The sequence below is a fragment of the Bos grunniens genome, chromosome 20 (genome assembly GCF_055505025.1).
Source record: "Bos grunniens cultivar Pamir isolate PY7600 chromosome 20, Bosgru_T2T1.0, whole genome shotgun sequence".
NCBI lineage: Eukaryota > Metazoa > Chordata > Mammalia > Artiodactyla > Bovidae > Bos > Bos grunniens.
This window is the reverse complement of record NC_141184.1, coordinates 34,168,841-34,189,072: the sequence shown is the minus strand read 5'-3', so window position 1 is coordinate 34,189,072 and position 20,232 is coordinate 34,168,841. Positions and strand designations below refer to the sequence as shown.

General features: G+C 41.8%; 1 protein-coding gene across 2 annotated transcripts in view; it reads left to right on the top strand.

Moving 5' to 3' along the window:
* The first annotated feature begins 965 nt into the window (after positions 1 to 965).
* RANBP3L (RAN binding protein 3 like) overlaps positions 966 to 20,232 on the top strand; it is a 322,025-nt gene continuing 302,758 nt past the window's right edge. Inside the window, exon 1 of one of the 2 annotated variants that reach the window (XM_086361437.1) lies at positions 966 to 1,152. The gene's annotated coding sequence lies outside the window, so the exon portion shown is untranslated. The remainder of the gene's footprint in view (positions 1,153 to 20,232) is intronic. The other variant, XM_086361436.1, reaches the window with a different exon arrangement.

The window sequence follows — 20,232 nt, the reverse complement described above, 5'->3', positions numbered from 1 at the left end:
TTTACCCATTCTAAAGGTAAAAAATACTGTACTCTCCAAGATTTTCTTCCAATGTTTTAACAGGGTTTTTGCTTTGTTTCTCATCTCAGTCAGTTGAGTTGCTCAGTTGTGTCCAATTACTTGCAACCCCACAGACTGCAGCACACCAGGCTTCCCTGTCCATCACCAACTCCTGGAGCTTGCTCAAACTCATGTCCATCAGGTCAGTGATGCCATCCAACCATCCCATCCTCTGTCGTCCCCTTCTCCTCCTGCCGTCAATCTTTCGCAACATCAGGGTCTTTTCCAAGGAGGCAGTTCTTCACCTCAGGTGGAGCTTCAGCATCTACATCAGTCCTTCCAATGAACATTCAGGACTGATCTCCTTTAGGATGGACTGGTTGGATCTCCTTGCAGTCCAAGGGACTCTCAAGAGTTTTCTCCAACACCACAGTTCAAAAGCATCAATTCTTCAGCACTCAACTTTCTTCACAGTCCAACTCTCATATCCATACATGACTACTGGAAAAACCAAAGCTTTGACTAGATGGATCTTTGTTGGCAAAGTAATGTCTCTGCTTTTTAATATGCTGTCTAGGTTGGTCATTGCTTTTCTTCCAAGAAGCAAGTGTCTTTTAATTTCATGGCTGCAGTGATTTTGGAGGCCCCCAAAATAAAGTCTCTCACTATTTTAATTGTTTCCCCATCTGACTGCCATGAAGTGATAGGATCAGATGACATGATCTTCTTTTTTTGAATGTTGAATTTTAAGCCAATTTTTTCACTCTCCTCTTTCACTTTTGTCAAGAGGCTCTTTAGTTCTTCACTTTCTGCCATAAGGGTAGTGTCATCTGCATATCTGAGATTATTGATATTTCTCCCAGCAATCATAATTTCAGTTTATGCTTCATCTAGCCTAGCATTTCACATGATGTACTCTGTACAGAGTTTGAACATTCTTTGGCATTGCTTTTCTTTGGGATTGGAATGAAAACTGACCTTTTCCAGTCCTGTGGCCACTGCTGAGTTTTCCAAATTTACTGGCATGTTAAGTGCATCATCTTTTAAGATTTGAAATAGTTCAGCTGGAATTCTATCACCTCCACTACCTTTGTTCATAGTGAAGCTTCTTAAGGCCTACTTGACTTCCCACTCCAGGATGTCTGGCTCTAGGTGAGTGATCACATCATCGTGGTTATCTGAAGATCTCTTTTGTATAGTTCTTTGTATTCTTGCCACCTTTTCTTAATATCGTCTGCTTCTGTTAGGCCCATACCATTTCTGTCCTGTATTGTGCCTGTCTTTGAATGAAATGTTCCCTTGGTATCTCTAATTTTCTTGAAGAGATCTCTAGTCTTTGCCATTCTGTTGTATACTTCTCTTTCTTTGCATTGATTGCTTAGGAAGGCTTTCTTATTTCTCCCTGCTTTTTTTTTTTTTTTTTGGATCTCTGCATGCAGATGGGTATATTTTTCCTTTTCTTCTTTGCCTTTCTATTTTCTTCATTTCTCAGCTATTTGTAAGTCCTCCTCAGACAACCATTTTGCCTTTTTGCATTTCTTTTTCTTCAGTGAACAAAGCAAACACAAATCCTTTCATTCATAGACCTTATCTTCTAATGAGGTTGATCATAGTTTATTCAACCAAATTCCTAATAATGAATGTTTAGTTTTCAATCTTTTGCTATTATAAACAGTGCTCTAATAAGTACTTTATATATATCATTTGACACATATATAAATATATCGATAGAATACAATTCTAGAAGAGGAATTTCTGGGTCAAAAGGTATATACATTTAGAACTGATATGATCAAATTATTCTTGGTAGAGGATTAATCAATTTATACTTCCAAGGATAGTGTATTGATAGTGCTGGCTTCTCTACACATTGTTCTATGTAAGTTTTTTTTTTTAATTTTGTCCATTTAATAGGCAAAAAATGATAAATCATTGTAGAGTTATTTACATATTTCTTCTAATGAATGATACTGGGTTCTTTTTCATGCTTAAGAGCTATTTCTATTTCATATCCTTTGCCTGTTTATCTATTGATATCTATCTTTTCCTGCTTACATAGAATAAATATATTATTAGGAAATGTTGGTCTTTTTTTCTGTGATTTAAGTTTCTAATATTTTGACCAGTTTGTCATTTATCTTTTGATTATTGATGGGCTTTGCTGTACATAAATTTTGAATTTTAGGCAATTGAAATGATCAGTCTTTCTTTTTGTGATTTCTGAGAAGTTTTATGGTACTTAGGATTATGAAAGGACTCCAGTGATTTCTTCCTGAATTTTTGTTATTTAATTTGTTGACTTTAAATATTTAATATACTTGGAATTATCTTGCCATAAAGTAAGGGCTCATTTTGTTTCCCCAGATACTGCTCCAAAACAATTTATTAAGTACTCTTTCTTTTCTCTATTGATATTAAATGTCATCTTTGCAACTATATTTCCACATATATTTATGCCTATGTCTTCCCTGGTGGCTCAGTTGGTAAACAATCTGTCTGCAATGCAGGAGATGCAGGAGAGGCAGTTTCAATCCCTGGGTTGGGAAGATCCCCTGGAGAAGAGGAGTGGCTACCCACTCTAGTATTCTTGCCTGGAGATTTCCATAGACAGAGGAGCCTCGCGGGCTATAGTCCATGGGATTGCAAGCAGTCAGACACACTGAGTGATTAATGCTTACCTTTCTACTCTGATCCATTGATCTGTCTGCAACTTCAGTGTGTCAATACCACAGTTTTAATTATTGTATCATTGGACTATCAAGACATTCTTTCACTATTTTTGTTTTTCACAATTGTCCTAGCTATTCTTGCTTGCTTATTTTTCTACGTGGACTTTAAAACCAGCTTATGCATTCCAATATTTCCTTATTTTTGCTGAAATTTCCCAGGGAGCCCAATATATAGTATATCTTTTCTCTGTCCAGGTTATGAACACAGTGAGAAAAATGGTAAAGAGGCAGGCATATAGGAAATAAAAAGACACCCTTCATTAGAGACTACAACTGAGTTGATATTGTACCTATAAATGTACCTCCAAATGGCCCTATGAACTGATTCCAGGATTAGGCGGATGTGCTCCTGAGCCTCAGGCAACCTTGGTTTGGGGACCATCTCCCGAGGTGGGAGTTGTCCATGTAAGGCTCTCAGCACCTTGATTCCACAATCCTTGTGGCCCACCAAAAAGGTAAGAATGGAGCCAAAAAGTTCTACTTTATTCTTCCCTAATTTGCCAGAGAAGAAGAAGGAAGAGTGAGTGAGAAGTAAAAAGAGGCCTTGAAAATGAATCCTCCACAAGAAAGAAAACTGAGTCTTTCCCTTCTAGCAATTTGATGTTGGATGGAGTAAATTATTATTCCACTTTTTAAGGTGAGGTAGAGAGTACACAGAGATGTGAAGAGACACAGAAACTTCCATCTTCCACTTCAGTTCACTCCATATGCAAAGCCTTGGTGGCCTGAAACAGATCCCCTCATTTAATTCCCTACATTAGTTCTTGAAAGTTTATGTATTTATTTATTTGGCTGTGTCAGGTCTTAGCTGAGGCATGCAGGATCTTCATGGCATCACACGGGATCTTTCCTTGTGGTGCAAAACTCTAGTTGTGGCTCACAGGCTCCAGAGCACATGGTCTCTGTAGTTGCAGCGAGGGCTCTTTGTTGCTCCCCTGGCATGTGTGATCTTAGTTCCTGAACCAGTGATTGAATCTGGGTCCCCTGCATTAGAAGGCAGATTCTTAACCACTGGATCACTAGGGAAGTCCCTCTTCTATGTTAATTATGTTGGTATTTTCCCTCACCCCCATGTATACTTAACAGAAATCATAAAAATGAATTTCCTTATTGGTTTTTATTTTTCCTCATTGACATGGTTTATAGATAATACAGTCTCACAGGCAAATAATCCTCAATCCAACCTTGCACTGCCTCCGTTTGAAATTTCAACATTGAGCTCAATTTTTTTTTTCCGTTTCAGGAGAGCATCATCTATCTTTCTTCGCACTATCACATAGCTTGTTTCTGTCTGATTCTTATCTCATTAATTAACTCTGAAGTGATGCCAACTTCCATGCATGGTTCCCTCTATGTCATGCGTTTTTTCCTATCCTTGATGGTATCTGTGGGATTATTGCTGTGGACCCTAAAACAAGTATTCTTGCCTGGAGAATTCCATGGACAGTGGAGCCTAGCAGGCTACAGTCTATGGGGTAGCAAAGAGTTGGATACGACTGAGCAACTATATAGCAGGTATAGCTAAAACTGAAGCAGAAATACCACCGAAATCATCTTTGACTTTCTGAAGTTGAAGCTAAAATCACCTGCCTTACACTCATCCCACTCCCTGGAATCTGGTTGCACTAAAACTGATTACACATGGTGGATCAAACATGCCTCTTCAGTGATTACTTAGCTCTTCCTAATGCACATACTCCTCTAGGTGATGGATCAATCTTAGCCCTCCAACCCCTGCACCCAACCCCTGAGACACTGACTCTGTGGAATTCCAGGGCAGGGACATTATATCTAAACATATGTTCTGAAACAAAATAATGCTTAATTTTAATTAGATATGTTAACATGGTAGGTTCCCATAAGAAAAGAAAGACTAATCTTAAATGTATATCATTACTGGAATCAAAAGAGAAGAATGAATTTACTTTTGAATGTACTGATGAAAAAAGGATTCAGCTTTATTGTGTAACCTCCTAAAGAACTAATAAAAGTCATCATTACAAGTTTTTAGGGTATTTTTCTCAGCGTGTGAAGTGGAGTTTTTTTTTTTTTTTCTAAATCATTCTCTGTCTTAGTCCTACTGAGTTCAAATACACTCCATCAGAGAGCTTGTTAATGTTCATCACAGCATCTGTGTTGTATTTTGGGAGGTCCATGAAACTTAATTAGAAAGAAAGTTGGCTTTAATTTCTTCTTTTAGTCCCCCCACTTGAACAAATAAAGACTGGCTGTTTGAAGACCCATTTGAAAAAATCGTTTTCAGTTTCCTCTTGATTTGTGTTTATTGCTAAAAGTTTTCCCAGGGGAGGGCTGAAGGCAACGCTAGAACAGTTCAGGCGTTCTCTTCTATTCCTTTTCTATCGCAGAGCTCAGATAAGAGCCCTGAAGAAGGGAACACACTCAGCCCTCACAGCAGGATGTCAGTACTTTATAACAACCTCTCTCCCAGCCCTAAACTCTCAGCACTGTTCGCTTTGTACTAGTACCCTTGACACCACACAAAGGAGACTTTGAACGTCCTTGGACCCCACATCCCTGCTGAGACCCCAGGATGCAGGATACTGCCCAGCAGTCTTCAAAAAGCCCCCTAATTTTATTTTTGTTTCTGATTTCTGGGTTGGAGTCTTCTGCTTGAACAAGGGGAAGAACAGCTGTGTAAATAAATACAGATGAGTACAACTGGCTGTGTGCTTTCCCCAACTGCCTGCTCCACTTATATAGGCTCTCTGCTGATTGCAGGTAAGATGCATAAGGACATGCATGGATCCAAAGTGCAGTACTCTATGTTATTCTTCAGAGAGAAAATTGTCTGGTATTAAGCAACTGGGAGAGTTTTCTATATAAAACAGGGATGCAGGGCTGCATCTGATTGCAGTTAGGAACTTCCAAAAAGCCTGCTTTCCTAAAACCAATTGATATTTATTCAACAAACATTTATTGAGTACCTATGACATGAGAAACATATTTCTAAGTGTTTATGGGGACTCTTGGCAAACCTCAGGGAGGTCTGTCTATGCCTTTAAGGCTGTGGATCAGAGCAAAGGGATAAGCAGTGATTAAAGGTATAGTTTCTGAAAGCAACTGTCCTAGGTTTGAGTTCTAACTCCATTATTTACTAGCTGTGTGGCCCCAGGCATGTTGCAAACCCCTTCTGAGCTTCAGTTTCCTCATCTCTAACATTATTTTCCCACGATATCATTGTGAGGGTTAAATGATGCGATGCACAGTGTCTGCTACTTGATAAACTCTCAATATAAAGATTAGCTATCATAGTAGGTAGGATATGGACTAAGCTACAATGACAAGGAGACTCAGAAATTCAGTAGTACAGAATAATAGAAATGGATTTTCTCTATTTGAAGCTGAGAGGTCTAGGATTATAAAAATATCTCTGCCATTTTCAAAATATAGTTTCATGTCTAAGGCCAAGATGGTGGCTCCAGCCCTTGTCCCATCCTTGCCAGCAAGAAAAGGAAAAGGCTAGGGGAAGGCATGCTTATTTCTTTTTAAGGGAATAAACTGGAAGTGGCACATTCTGTTTCAATTAATGCCATGTGCCAGAACTTAGTCATATGATTGCGTCAAGCTGCATTAAAAGAGTGGTTAATTGTAGTGTCTGGCTGCCCATGTGCTCAGCAAAAACTCATGGCTTCCGCTGTATGAAATGGTTGGCCGTGAACCATCTCTGCCATAGCTATCACTCTTACCTAGCCATAGGATCAATGACAATTGTGTTGTGTGAGCCTCAGGAGATCACAGGATAGATGGGGTAAGAAAAAACATTTTCAGTGGAGGGAGGGAGAGCTTGAGGGCATCAATGAGGGGGCATGATCAGCATACTGAGAAGTTCAGATTATTGGGAGCATAGCATGTAATAGTAGCACTATGTGGGAAGAAAAGCCAGACCAAATGTTAGCAGCAGACCATGAAGGGTCTGAGACAATTGGCTGGTACTTTTCAGACAGTGAATGAAGAGATAGTACAGGTTTTTTTTTTTTTTTTTTTCTAGCGGGAGAGGGGGAAAATAGAGGATGTGGTTTGAGAACACATACCTGACAGTGTTGAATAGGCAAGGATATGAATGGTCCATTGGGTAATCATTTCAATAAATCAGTGATGAGATTCTGAGGGCCTGAACTGGGCCAAGGTAACAGCGGGATTTGTCAGATGGAGTCAGGTTGGGGAGGCACCTTCTGGAATAGAATCAAAACTATATGATAACTGATTTGAGTATATGCAAAGAGATAGAGGAAAACAACAGAATGGGAAAGACTAGAGATCTCTTTAAGAAAATCAGAGATATCAAAGGAACATTTCATGCAAAGATGGGCTCGATAAAGGACAGAAATGGTATGGACCTAACAGAAGCAGAAGATATTAAGAAGAGATGGCAAGAATACACAGAAGAACTGTACAAAAAAGATCTTCATGACCCAGATAATCATGATGGTGTGATCACTGACCTAGAGCCAGACATCCTGGAATGTGAAGTCAAGTGGGCCTTAGAAAGCATCACTACGAATAAAGCTAGTGGAGGTGATAGAATTCCAGTTGAGCTATTCCAAATCCTGAAAGATGATGCTGTGAAAGTGCTGCACTCAATATGCCAGCAAATTTGGAAAACTCAGCAGTGGCCACAGGACTGGAAAAGGTCAGTTTTCATTCCAATCCCAAAGAAAGGCAATGCCAAAGAATGCTCAAACTACCGCACAATTGCACTCATCTCACACGCTAGTAAAGTAATGCTCAAAATTCTCCATGCCAGGCTTCAGCAATATGTGAACCGTGAACTTCCTGATGTTCAAGCTGGTTTTAGAAAAGGCAGAGGAACCAGAGATCAAATTGCCAACATCCACTGGATCATCAAAAAAGCAAGAGAGTTCCAGAAAAACATCTATTTCTGCTTTATTGACTATGCCAAAGCCTTTGACTGTGTGGATCACAATAAACTGTGCAAAATTCTGAAAGAGATGGGAATACCAGACCACCTGATCTGCCTCTTGAGAAATTTGTATGCAGGTCAGGAAGCAACAGTTAGAACTGGACATGGAACAACAGACTGGTTCCAAATAGGAAAAGGAGTACGTCAAGGCTGTATATTGTCACCCTGTTTATTTAACTTATATGCAGAGTACATCATGAGAAACGCTGGACTGGAAGAAGCACAAGCTGGAATCAAGACTGCCAGGAGAAATATCAATAACCTCAGATATGCAGATGACACCACCCTTATGGCAGAAAGTGAAGAGGAACTCAAAAGCCTCTTGATGAAGGTGAAAGTGGAGAGTGAAAAAGTTGGCTTAAAGCTCAACATTCAGAAAATGAAGATCATGGCATCCGGTCCCATCATTTCATGGGAAATAGATGGGGAAAGAGTGGAAACAGTGTCAGACTTTATTTTTCTGGGCTCCAAAATCATTGCAGATGGTGACTGCAGCCATGAAATTAAAAGACGCTTACTCCTTGGAAGGAAAGTTATGACCAACCTAGATAGCATATTTAAAAGCAGAGACATTCCTTTGCCAACAAAGGTTCATCTAGTCAAGGCTATGGTTTTTCCTGTGGTCATGTATGGATGTGAGAGTTGGACTGTGAAGAAGGCTGAGCACCGAAGAATTGATGCTTTTGAACTGTGGTGTTGGAGAAGACTCTTGAGAGTCCCTTGGACTGCAAGGAGATCCAACCAGTCCATCCTAAAGGAAATCAGTCCTGGGTGTTCTTTGGAAGGACTGATGCTAAAGCTGAAACTCCAGTACTTTGGCCACCTCATGCGAAGAGTTGACTCATTGGAAAAGACTGTGATGCTGGGAGGGATTGGGGGCAGGAGGAGAAGGGGACGACAGAGGATGAGATGGCTGGATGGCATCACTGACTCGATGGACATGAGTCTGAGTGAACTCTGGGAGTTGGTGATGGACAGGGAGGCCTGGCGTGCTGCGGTTCATGGGGTCGCAAAGAGTCGGACATGACTGAGCGACTGATCTGATCTGATCTGATGAGGAAAATAGGTCAAGAGTGACTCAAATTTTTCAGCCTTGGTTTTTGTCAGGAGGATAATGCTATTAGCAAGGAAAGGGAAGCAGGGAAGAGGAGAAAAAGAGCTAGGATGGGATAGTGTTTTGTGAGCCAAGAAAGGAGAAAGCTTGGTGCCATCTTTGTAACTGAATTTAATTTTTGGGGGGTAATTGTTTGATGTCTGCTGTAGACATTAGAGCAGGTGACTGTAAACTCAGGTATAGCTGCATAATAAACCATCTCGAACGTTGTGGCATAAAGTGAAAATTTATGTATCATTGTTCATGGTTCCAAAGGTTGGCTGGGCTCAGCTAGGTGATTATCACTCAAGATCTCTCATTCAGTTATAGTCAGACAAGGTCTGGAGTCGGAATCACTCTAAAACTCACGTCTGGTGGTTGACAGGGGCTGTCAACTGAGACTTTGGCTGAGACTGTTGACCAGAACATCTCCATGTGGCTTTGACCTCTCCACATGGCCTCAGTTTTTCACAGCATAGTGACTGGTTTTCAAGAACACGCATCCTAGAGAAAAGCAAGGAGAAATTGTGCAATATTTCTGCTAAGGGCAGAGTCACACAGTGACACTTCCACTGCATTCAAACCATTAGAAGTGAATCAGTAAGGCCAGCCTGTGCTAAGGGCTTGATGGGAGGACTGTTGAATTAGTGGACATGTTTTAGGTCATCATATCTGTGAGGATAGGGGCCCAATCTGTCTTTTTTTGAATCATGATATTTTAGGGGAAAAGTCACATATTGGGTAGTCAATGAAAGTTTGTTGAACAAGTGAATGAAGAGAAAAATCAATGTTTCAGGGCCACAGAGGATCCAGGTTAAGAACTGGAAATATTGGCCCTTACTGTAATCATGTACAGATGTGAGAGTTGGACCATAAAGAAGGCTGAGTGCCAGAGAATCGATGCTTTTGAACTGTGGCGTTGGAGAAGATTCCTGAGCGTTCCTTGGACAGCAAGGAGATCAAACCAGTCAATCTTAAAGGAAATCAACCCTGAATATTCATTAGAAGGATTGATGCTGAAGCTGAAGCTCCAATAGTTTGGCCACCTGATGTGAAGAGCTGATTCATTGGAAAAGACCCTGTTGCTGGGGAAGACTGAAGGCAAAAGGAGAAGAGGGTGGCAGAGGATGACATGGTTAGATAGTGTCACCGAGTCAATGGACACGAATTTGAGCAAACTCTGGGAGCTAGTGGAGGACAGGGAAGCCTAGTGTGCTGCAGTTCATGGGGTCACAAAGAGTTGGACATGATTTAGCAACTGAACAACAATTGTTTAGTACTAGCTATCCACCTATGTAGCCATCACTTCTACATGAGAAACTTGATTTTTAGCAGCTGCCACTAATACCACTGGAAGCATAAGAACATCACAATTACTATTTTTGGGGCCACTGGCTCCTGAATATGGCAAAATGGATCTGAGATATGTTAAAAATAAAATGAATCATATTTTAAAATTTATGAATTTATTTGAGCAAAAGTTGGTTCAATCAGTCAGCACCCAATCTAACAGATAGAAAGGAGCGCCAATTAGCTGTACAAAAGAATTCTACAGGCAAAAGGGAATTGGAAGAAGTTATTAATCTATGAAGCAAAAAATAGGTTGGTTATTGCAAAGTTACTTTCCTTTAGAGGATTATAGGAGTCTCTGAGCCAAATTCCCCAACTGGTGGTGGATCGGGTGATTTCTGGTTGACTGGTTTGATATTCCATTTTTGGAAGAGCTTAGACTATAATTATCTCAGTTTGGTGACGTGTGTGTGTGTGTGTGTGTATGCTAAGTCGTGTCAGTCGTGTCTGACTGTGACCCTATGGACAGTAGCCCACCAGGCTCCTCTGTCCATGGGATTCTCCAGGCAAGAATACTGGAGTGGATTGCCATGCCCTCTTCCAGGGGATCATCCAGACTCAGGGATGGAACCCTTGTCTCTTTTGTCTCCTGCATTGGCAGGTGGGTTCACGAGCACCACCTGGGTAGCTAATGCTTCAGTATTTTATTTGGAAATGATCTAGATAGTCAATGAACGTCCATCATTTACTTTATCTCACTCTAAGGTTTCAAGTTACCAGAAGATTGTGGAAACTATTTTCCAAGTAGAGTTATGAAAGGGAGCAGGAACCCGTGGGGCTCTCCCAGGTATAAATATTTTCTAGGTCCCCAGTTCTCATTTGTAGCAAAAAGGCTTCAGCCTCCTAGACTTTCCTGAATATTAAAGGAGAGATTCAACAGTAGTTAATCAGGGGAATAAGGAAATGCAGGAACCAAGGAGGACCAGTCAAGAAATAATACTGCAGGAAATTCCTTGGGGGTTCAGTGGTTAAGACTCTGCTTTCACTGCTCAGGACCTGGGTTCAATCCCTGGTTGGGGAACTAAGATCCCATAAGCTGAGTGGCATGGCCAAAAAAAAAAAAAAATTACTACAGTGGTAGGGCAAGGTCCTGGCTCTTTCTCAAGGGATATATATAACCGTATCTGTGAGTTCTTCCTCAGGAACTAAGGTCTTCCACCAGGTGGAGGATGGTAAATTCAGGATGAGCATAAGATTCCTGAGCACCATCAACTGATCAGAAGAAAGTCACCCTGCAGTCCTCACTGCAAATTTTTCATGTTTAAAAACTCCTCATCCAAATCATGGAGGAGTTCAGGGTTTTTGAACATTAGCCACCCATTCCTCTTGCTTAGCCCTGAAATATACCTTTTTCTGCTCCAAACTCTGACATTCTGGTTTGTTTGGCCTTACTGTGCATGTGAAAAGTGAAAGTGAAGTCGCTCAGTCGTGTCCGACTCTTTGGGATCCCATAGACTGTAGCCTGCCAGGCTCCTTCGTCCATGGGATTTCCCAGGCAAGAGTACTGGAGTGGGGTGCCATTGCCTTCTCCAGGAGATCTTCCCAACCCAGGGATTAAACCCGGGTTTCCCGCACTGTAGGCAGATGCTTTCCCATCGGAGCCACCTGGGAAGTCCTGTGCATGGGGCGCATGAACTTGCATTTGATTAAGTAGAATGCTGCTGCTGCTGCTAAGTCGCTTCAGTCGTGTCCGACTCTGTGCGACCCCATAGACAGCAACCCACCAGGCTCCCCCATCCCTGGGATTCTCCAGGCAAGAACACTGGAGTGGGTTGCCATTTCCTTCTCCAATGCATGAAAGTAAAAAGTGAAAGTGAAGTCGCTCAGTCGTGTCCGACTCTTAGCGACCCCATGGACTGCAGCCCTCCAGGCTCCCCTGTCCATGGGATTCCCACTGGAGTGGGGTGCCGTTGCCTTCTCCGAAGTAGAATAAAGGTATTGTATTTAATGCTCATAACTCTAAAGACATGCTGGTTTTGTGTATTTATTTTCGGCTGCCCTGGATCTTCGCTGCCGCATGCAGTTTCTCTAGTTATGGTGAGCGGGGGCTACTCTTTGTCGAAGTGTGTGGGCTTCTCATTATGGTGGCTTCTTTTGTTGAGAAGCATGGACTCTAGCCAAGTGGGCTCAGTAGTTGTGGCACATGGGCTTAGTTGCTCCATGGCACTTGGAATCTTCCGGGACCAGAGGTCAAACCCATGTCCCCTGCATTGGCAGGCAGAGTCTTAACCACTGGACCACCAGGGAAGTCTGACGTGCCTGTTTTAATTAAACCAACAAACTTAAACTAGCTTTTAGTTACTGAAGATTATCCTAGATCACATGAGCTTGAAAAACATTTTAACTAGTTTCTACATTTTTAAGAGTATATTTGATTAACATAAATGCTTATTTGTCTTTAAGCTTATAAAATAGAGCTTTATACAAATTAATTTTGGTAATACCTTCCCATGGTAGAAAATATCAGACATCTATAAATAATTACATAGACACACAAAAACATACAGACCCAAAAAGAGATCTCATAGCTTTTGTTTTGAAATTTTAATCATGGCTGCTGCTGCTGCTGCTGCTAAGTCACTTCAGTCGTGTCCGACTCTGTGCGACCCTATAGTCGGCAGTCCACCAGGCTTTGCCGTCCCTGGGACTCTCCAGGCAAGAACACTGGAGTGGGCTGCCATTTCCATGATAGTACAAAAGTCACTAGTTTAAAAAAGAACAGGTAGATCCAAACTGTGTTTTTTGCAGATGGAATAAGTTAAGATAACCTGTTCAGGTGGTTAAAGCTTTTTACTAATTTTTATGAAAGAAATTTTAGTTTTTTATTGGTCTACTTTGCAAAATAGCCTTTCCTTTTTTTCTGATAAGAATTTCCGTGGTTCCTGGAGAAAACCAGTGGAACACTTATCAAAAGGCACAGAGAAAGAATTTCCACCAGGAAGGACTTCTGTTTCCTAAGTCCAGACTTTTTACAGTATCTGCAAGTCTTTTGAGGTGAACAGAGGAGGTTAGGAAACTGATAAAAATAGATAGATGGGCTTTGAATTGTTCATAGAGTCACACTTCTGTTCTTGTATAAGACTGCACTTATCTTATAAGACTCAGTTTGTAAGATAAGTGCTGTTGATTTTAATTCCTTAAAGAACTGCGTTGAAACCTGACTGATGAGGAGGTTGCCTGGTAGCTCTGTTGTGCTATGCTTAGTTGCTCAGGCATGTCTGATTCTTTGCAACCCCATGGACTGCAGCTCGCCAGGCTCCTCTGTGCACGGGGATTCTCCAGGCAAGAATACTGGAGTGGTTTGCTATGCCCTCCTCAAGGGGATCTTCCCAACCCAGGGATCAAACCCAGGTCTCCCACATTGCAGGTGGATTCTTTACCGGCTGAGCCACCGGGGAAGCCCAAGAATACTAGAGTGGGTAGCCTATCCTTTCTCCAGAGGATCTTCCCGACCCAGGAATCAAACTGGGGTCTCCCTCATTGCAGGCAGATTCTTTACCAGTTGAGCTACAAGGGAAGCCCTGCCCAGGAGCTAGTCATCTTCAATTTGCTTCTTTATATTTGGTAGAAGATCTTCAACAGTGACGAAAAACAAAAGATGTCTGTTTTCTGGATTTAGATTTCCGTGTTACAGATTTAGAGCTGGATCTAGATTCATGCAACCCCATGGACTGCAGCCTGCCAGGTGTACCTGCCCTTCACCATCTCCCGGAGCTTGCTCAAACTCATGTCCACAAACTCGGTGATGTCATCCAACCGTCTCATCCTTTGTTGTCCTCTTCTCCTCTTGCCCTCAGTCCTTCCCAGCATCATGGTCTGGGTGGCTCTTTGCATCAGGTGGCCAAAGTGTTGGACCTTCAGCCTCAGCATCAGTCCTTCCAATGAATCCAGGGTTGATTTCCTTTAGGACTGACTGAGTTCACAGAATCTCAGCTGCAAGTGAATTGAAACCCATATTTCTATCCAGCCATATTTTTGAGGCTCCTAACCTACAATTTTCAAGTCAAGCACTTGGGACACAAAATGAGACAAATAAGAAGTCAACAGATATTGCTGGCTAAGGATGGACAACCAACAGGTACCTGAAAGCAAATTCACAGATCACAATTTAAAGATCTAATTCTTACATGTGTTTTTTTTTTGTCTGCCAATCTAAAAAGAAAGGACAACATGAAATTTTACCTTCTCTCTTCACCTGGCATGACAGATAGAGATCTAGGCAAGTTGACTTGGGTAAGAATTCTCCCCCTTTGCAGGCTTCTGCCAATTTCCCCAGGATCCCATCTGCAGGTTCTGGAGCAAGTAGGCTGTCCTAGGGGTGTCATCCTGGTCACCAGAAACTGTAGAGGAGGAAAAATAATTTTCCTTCTACCTTTTGTGGTCAATGCTTGGCTGAGACCCCTTTCTCTCTAAGGACACCTCATGAATGGATAAACTTATCTAGATTAAAATTTATCTACTTCATATAGCAAATTCCCATTGGTTACCTATTTTGCACAGGGTAGTATATATGCTTCCTTGTTACTCTCTCCATTCTTCCCACCCTCTCCGCACCCCACCCCCACCCCCTGCCATATTCATAAGTCTGTTCTCTATGTCTGAGTCTCCACTGTTCCTTGTATGACTCAGGAAACTCAAACTGGGGCTCTGTAACAACCTAGAGGGGTAGGAAGGGGGTGGGAGGTTGGAAGGAGGTTAAAGAAGAAGGGGACACATGTATACCTATGGCTGACTCTTGTTGGTGTATGGCAGATGCCAACACAATATTGTGAAACAATCTTCCTTCAATTAAAAATAAATAAGTTTGGGGAAAAAAAAGTTCTTCACTTCAGCCATTATAATTCAAGTTGTCTTTGGTAAGCGTAACCTACTTGTTCAGCCTTAAAACAAAATTTTATTCACCCAAACGGCCTCATCTGTCCAGTTTCTAGGTGGCACCTCAGTATGAAGCTGCTACTGCTGCTAAGTCGCTTCAGTCGTGTTCGACTCTGTGCGACCCCATAGACCGCAGCCCACGAGGCTCCCCCGTCCCTGGGATTCTCCAGGCAAGAACACTGGAGTGGGTTGCCATTTCCTCCACCATTGCATGAAAGTGAAAAGTGAAAGTGAAGTCGCTCAGTCGTGTCCGACTCCTAGCAACCCCATGGACTGCAACCTACCAGGCTCCTCTGTCCATGGGATTTTCCAGGCAAGAGTACTGGAGTGGGGTGCCATTGCCTTCTCCCAGTATGAACCTAAACCCAGTCCAATTACTAAGAAAGACCTAGTCCAACCCAGACTGGATTCTAAATTGAACGTTTGTCACTTTTTGGGTTCAGCCAGGAAAAAGAAATGCTTACATAAAATCTGAAAACTCATAATTCAAAAACAGAGGAACTAGAATGCTAGAGGGACTTACCCATCACCTCCAAGGGCTCTAAGAAAGTTGGCAGGTCAAGCGGCTCCAAGCATACCTAAGTCTGGTTACTCTTTGCTCCTGAGGGGCTTCTCCTGGTGGGTGGGTGGTTGGGGGGAGTCTTCTTTGATTCTCTCTTCTGATACCAAAACTGTTAAAAGACAAACTAAGGCAAGTTAAAAATTTTAAGAGTTTATTTGAGCAAAAACTGATTTGAAACAGACATCCTGCAATCTAGCAGATAGAAAGGAGCTTCAGGGATCTGTCTTTATAGGCAGAAGGGAGCAGGAAGAAGGAAGCTGTATGAAGCGAAACAGCAGGTTGGTTTCCTTTAGGAAATGCCATGTGTCAGTGCATTCAGTCATTTCTGACTCTTTACAACCCTATGGATTGTAACTTGCAAGGCTCTGCTGTCCATGGAATTCTCCAGGCAAGAATACTGGAGTAAGTTGCCATGCCCTCCTTCAGGGGATCTTCCCGACCCAGGGATTGAATCTGTGTTTCCTGTGTGTCCTGTATTGCAGAAGGATTCTTTACCACTGAGCCACCAGGGAAGTCCTTTAGGAAATGTCAGGGCTCTATAAGGCAGATTGCCTAACTAGAGCTGATCAGGTGATTCTTCTTTTCTTTCAGTTGCACCAGGTCTTAGCTGAGGCATGAGGGACCAGGGATCGAACCTGGGTCTGCTGCATGGGGAGCGCAGAGTCTTACCCACTGGACCACCAGGGAAGTCCTGATTAGGTGATTTTGATTGATCATTTCTGGGAAAGATTTCATTTCTGAGAAAGTCAAGACTATAATTAAGTCTTAGTTCGGTGGTGGCTCAGATGGTAAAGCATCTGCTTACAATGCGGGAGACCTGGGTTCGATCCCTAGGTCGGGAAGATTCCCTGGAGAAGGAAATGCCAACCCACTCCAGTACTCTTGCCTAGAAAATCCCATGGATGGAGGAGCCTGGTGCAGGCTACTGTCCTTGGGGTCGCAAAAAGTCGGACACAACTGAGCGACTTCACTTTCATTTTCGGTGACATGAGGCTTAGCGTAAGTGACTTCATTTTAGGCCTGTTGGTTTGTTTGTTTCTGGAAGGAAATTCTTTTTTTGAGTTTTTTTTTTTTCTTTACTACACAGCGTGGCTTGTGGGACCTTAGTTCTTCAATCAGGGATCAAATCCAGGCCCTCGGGAGTGAAAGCACTGAATTTTAACCAATGGACAGCTAGGGATTTCCTTGCTGTCTTGTTCTTAACAGAGGAAAACCTAAACCATATGCCTTCATCCTGCAACGGACTGGTTTCAGCTTTTACCCAAAGGTAAAATATGGGTGTAGTAGTTTCTTTCTGCTGCATAACAAATTACCAGACTTGGGGGCTTAAAGGAGAAGGAAATGGCAACCCACTCCAGTATTTTTGCCTGGAGAATCCCAGGGACAGAGGAGCCTGGTGGGCTGCTGTCTTTGGGGTCGGATAGAGTCGGACACAACTGAAGCGACTTAGTGGCAGCAGCAGCATCAAGGGCTTAAAACAACACTCACATATTAGCTTATTGTTCTGTAGGTCAGAAGTCTTTAGATCTCTGCTCCATGTCTTACAAAACTCACATCAAGGGGTCGGTCAGACTGCACTCTCAGCTAGAGCTCGGGGTCCTCTTCCAAACTCATGTGGTTGTAGAAAGTCCTGTTCCTTGTGGTTATGATGCTGGCTGGGTGATGTGGTTTCCTTGCTGGCTGCCCAGGGGCCACTCTCAGAGGTGAGAGACTGCCTACCTTCCTTGTCGAGTGGCCCCCTCCAGCTTCAAAGCAAGAATGGAGCGTTTCACCCTCATTGAATCCCTCTCTTGTGCTTCCTATCTCTCTGACTTTCTCTGTCCCCATCACCAGACCCAGCTTTAAAGGGTGATTAGGTCACACTCGTCTGGCTAATCTCCCTATTTTAAGACCAACTGATCTGGGAACTTGATTATATCTGAAATTTGTGTTTGAGTAACGAGAGGTCACAGCAGTAGTGTCTGAATAACTGGGAGAAGGTGCATGTACACCAAGGCTAGGAATCTTGGAGGCTATTTTTAAAAACCTGCCTCCCACAATGGGAAATTCCCCATAGGAAGGTGTATGGGTGGTTTAAATGTTGGAAAATCAAAATTTTACGATGTCCACTGTTAAGAAAGAAGACAAACACAGACATAGAAAAACTAAAAGGTAAGCATTTGAGGGGAATTCCCTGGTGTTCCAGGTGTTAGGACTCCTATCATTCAGTGCCAAGGGTCCGGGTTTGATCTCCGGTCAGGAAACTAATCTCTCACAGGATGAATGGCACATCCAAAAAAAAAAAGTTTCTAAAACTGAAATTATAAATTCTACTAGGAACTAAAAACATATGGAAAAAAAGAGTTGAAGCAATATTGAAAACCTGGCTGAGATGCAGAAAATGGCAATAGAAGCTCTTGATATGATTAATAATTTCTTAAGAAATTAACTGTAGCAATGAACATAAAAAGATGAAGTTGGAGAAATTAAATGGAAAAATGCACAGCACAGGAATTAACAAGGCAAGTGGAGCATTGGTCATGGAAGCAAAGGATCATGGTAAGGGCATCTGAAGGGAAAGGAGCTGGAGGTCTGGATTCTTTCTTTATCTATAAAGTAAGGGCTTTGCAGTGGATAACGTCCAACTCTTAGCTCTAAAGTATCTACAATTCTATGTTGTGGCCCTAGGGTCCTGCTGAGTTGGAAGGCAAGGGGAGGATACTTCGAAGAGTAGGGACTGAAAGTCATGTTGAGGAAAAGACTGGGTTCATTGGGATTTGATGGAATAGGAAATGTAAGGGTAAGAGAGTTAGGTAAAAAGTTGATTTTATGCCATTTCCCATAGAATTTTAAAACTTTATAGCATTATACTTCCTTTCCCTCCTCCCTTTCTTTGTTCTATTATTATGATAGATTTTACTTTTCCATATGGTACAAACCTCACAGTACTTTCTTGGGGTTTGTTTTAAAAGTTAACTATTATTTAAGGACTTAAAAAATGAGAAATAAATGTCTTCTACATTTATCTCTAGAAGTTTAAATTTCCATCTGAAGTTATCATCCTTTAACCTGAAGCACTTTAACAACGGCAAAGAGTTTTCTCAGGTTCTGTTTGTTTGAAAACGTCTTTATTTAAACTTCATTTTTGAAGTTGTTTTTTTTTTTAATTATAGAATTCTAGGTGGACTTTTTTTTTTTTAACCCTTTAAACTTAAAAAAATGGTAGTTCATTTCCTGGTTGTATCTTTTCATTTTTCTTTAATGGAAGAGTGAATAGATTTGTTCTGTCATGTAATTAATTTACTGGCAGAGTGTCTTCATCATTTTGAGGCTTGTTTTTAAGCTTTATTAAAGTAAATCTGAAGTAGTTTTTACTCTAGGTTTAGTTTGGCCTTAATGCTATGGGGTAGAAAAAAAATTATCCAGAATATTTGGTCAAGTTTCTGTTTTCCCTTGATTGGTCTCCTTTTGTATTACCCTATATAGGCACAGACTTGTATCCAGTCAAAGACTCAAGGAGATTCCTAAAGCTACATGTCTGCATGCATAGCGTCCTTCTCTCTGCCTTGCAAATCTCAGCCACTTCAGCTCACTTCAAGTAATGTCTCTTGTGGGCTTCTGAGGCAGCACAGTGGTAAAGAATCTGCCTGCCAAGCAGGAGACGAGGGTTCAAGCCATTGGTCAGGAAGATGCCCTGGAGAAAGAAATGGCAACCCACTCTAGTATTCTTGCCTGGGAAATTCCATGAACAGAGGACCCTGGTGGGCTATGGGTCATGGGGTTGCAAAAGTGTCAGACATGACTTAGTGACTGAACAACAACAACGTCTCTTGTATTCATCGAAACCACTGTGTTGTACCTACTGTGTCTGGAGTCTAACAAATACCTTCGGAGAATTGTGGTCATCATAGGGGTTATTTCATTTATTTCTCTTTTCTTTGGAGTTATAGTTCTCTCTTGCTGGTTGTCCATCATCTAAAAACAATTGTTTCATATATATTGTCTTCTTTCTTTGGTTATTTGAGGCCTGAACACTGATCTGGTACTACTTAATCTGTCTTTGGCAGTGGTGGAATGACTACATTAGAGCTATATTATCAATATATATTATTATATTAAATAATATTATATATACATATATATATGTTGCTGCTGTTGTTTAGTCGCCAAGTCGTGTCTGACTCTTTTGTGACCTGGACTGTAGCCCGCCAGGCTCCTCTGTCCATGGGATTTCCCAGGCAAGAATACTGGAGTGGGTTGCCATTTCTTTCTTCAGGGAATCTTCCTGACCCTGGGATTGAACCCATGTCTCCTGCATCTCCTGCATTGGCAGGCAGATTCTTTACCACTGAGCCACCAGGGAAATCCTGAGTGTTGGATTAGGGCCTTTTAAAATAGGAGGCAACTTTTTCTTAGTCCTCAGTTGAATGCAATTAGGTGACAACGCAGGTTACCTCTCAGTATCTATTCTCCCCTTCTTTTTAATAGGAACATAATGTTTAGGTAGGGATTAGCCACTTAGAATATAGATTTGTTTCCAGCCTCTCTTGTGGCTTGATTTGGCTATGTGATAAAATTTTCTTTGAAGAAATCTGAAAAGAAGGCTTCTGTGGCACTTTTTGATGAGCTTTTTAAAAGGAAGAAGAGAATGATACTATAGTTTTCCCTGCTTTCTTCTGATGTTAGGCTGGAATGTACACTT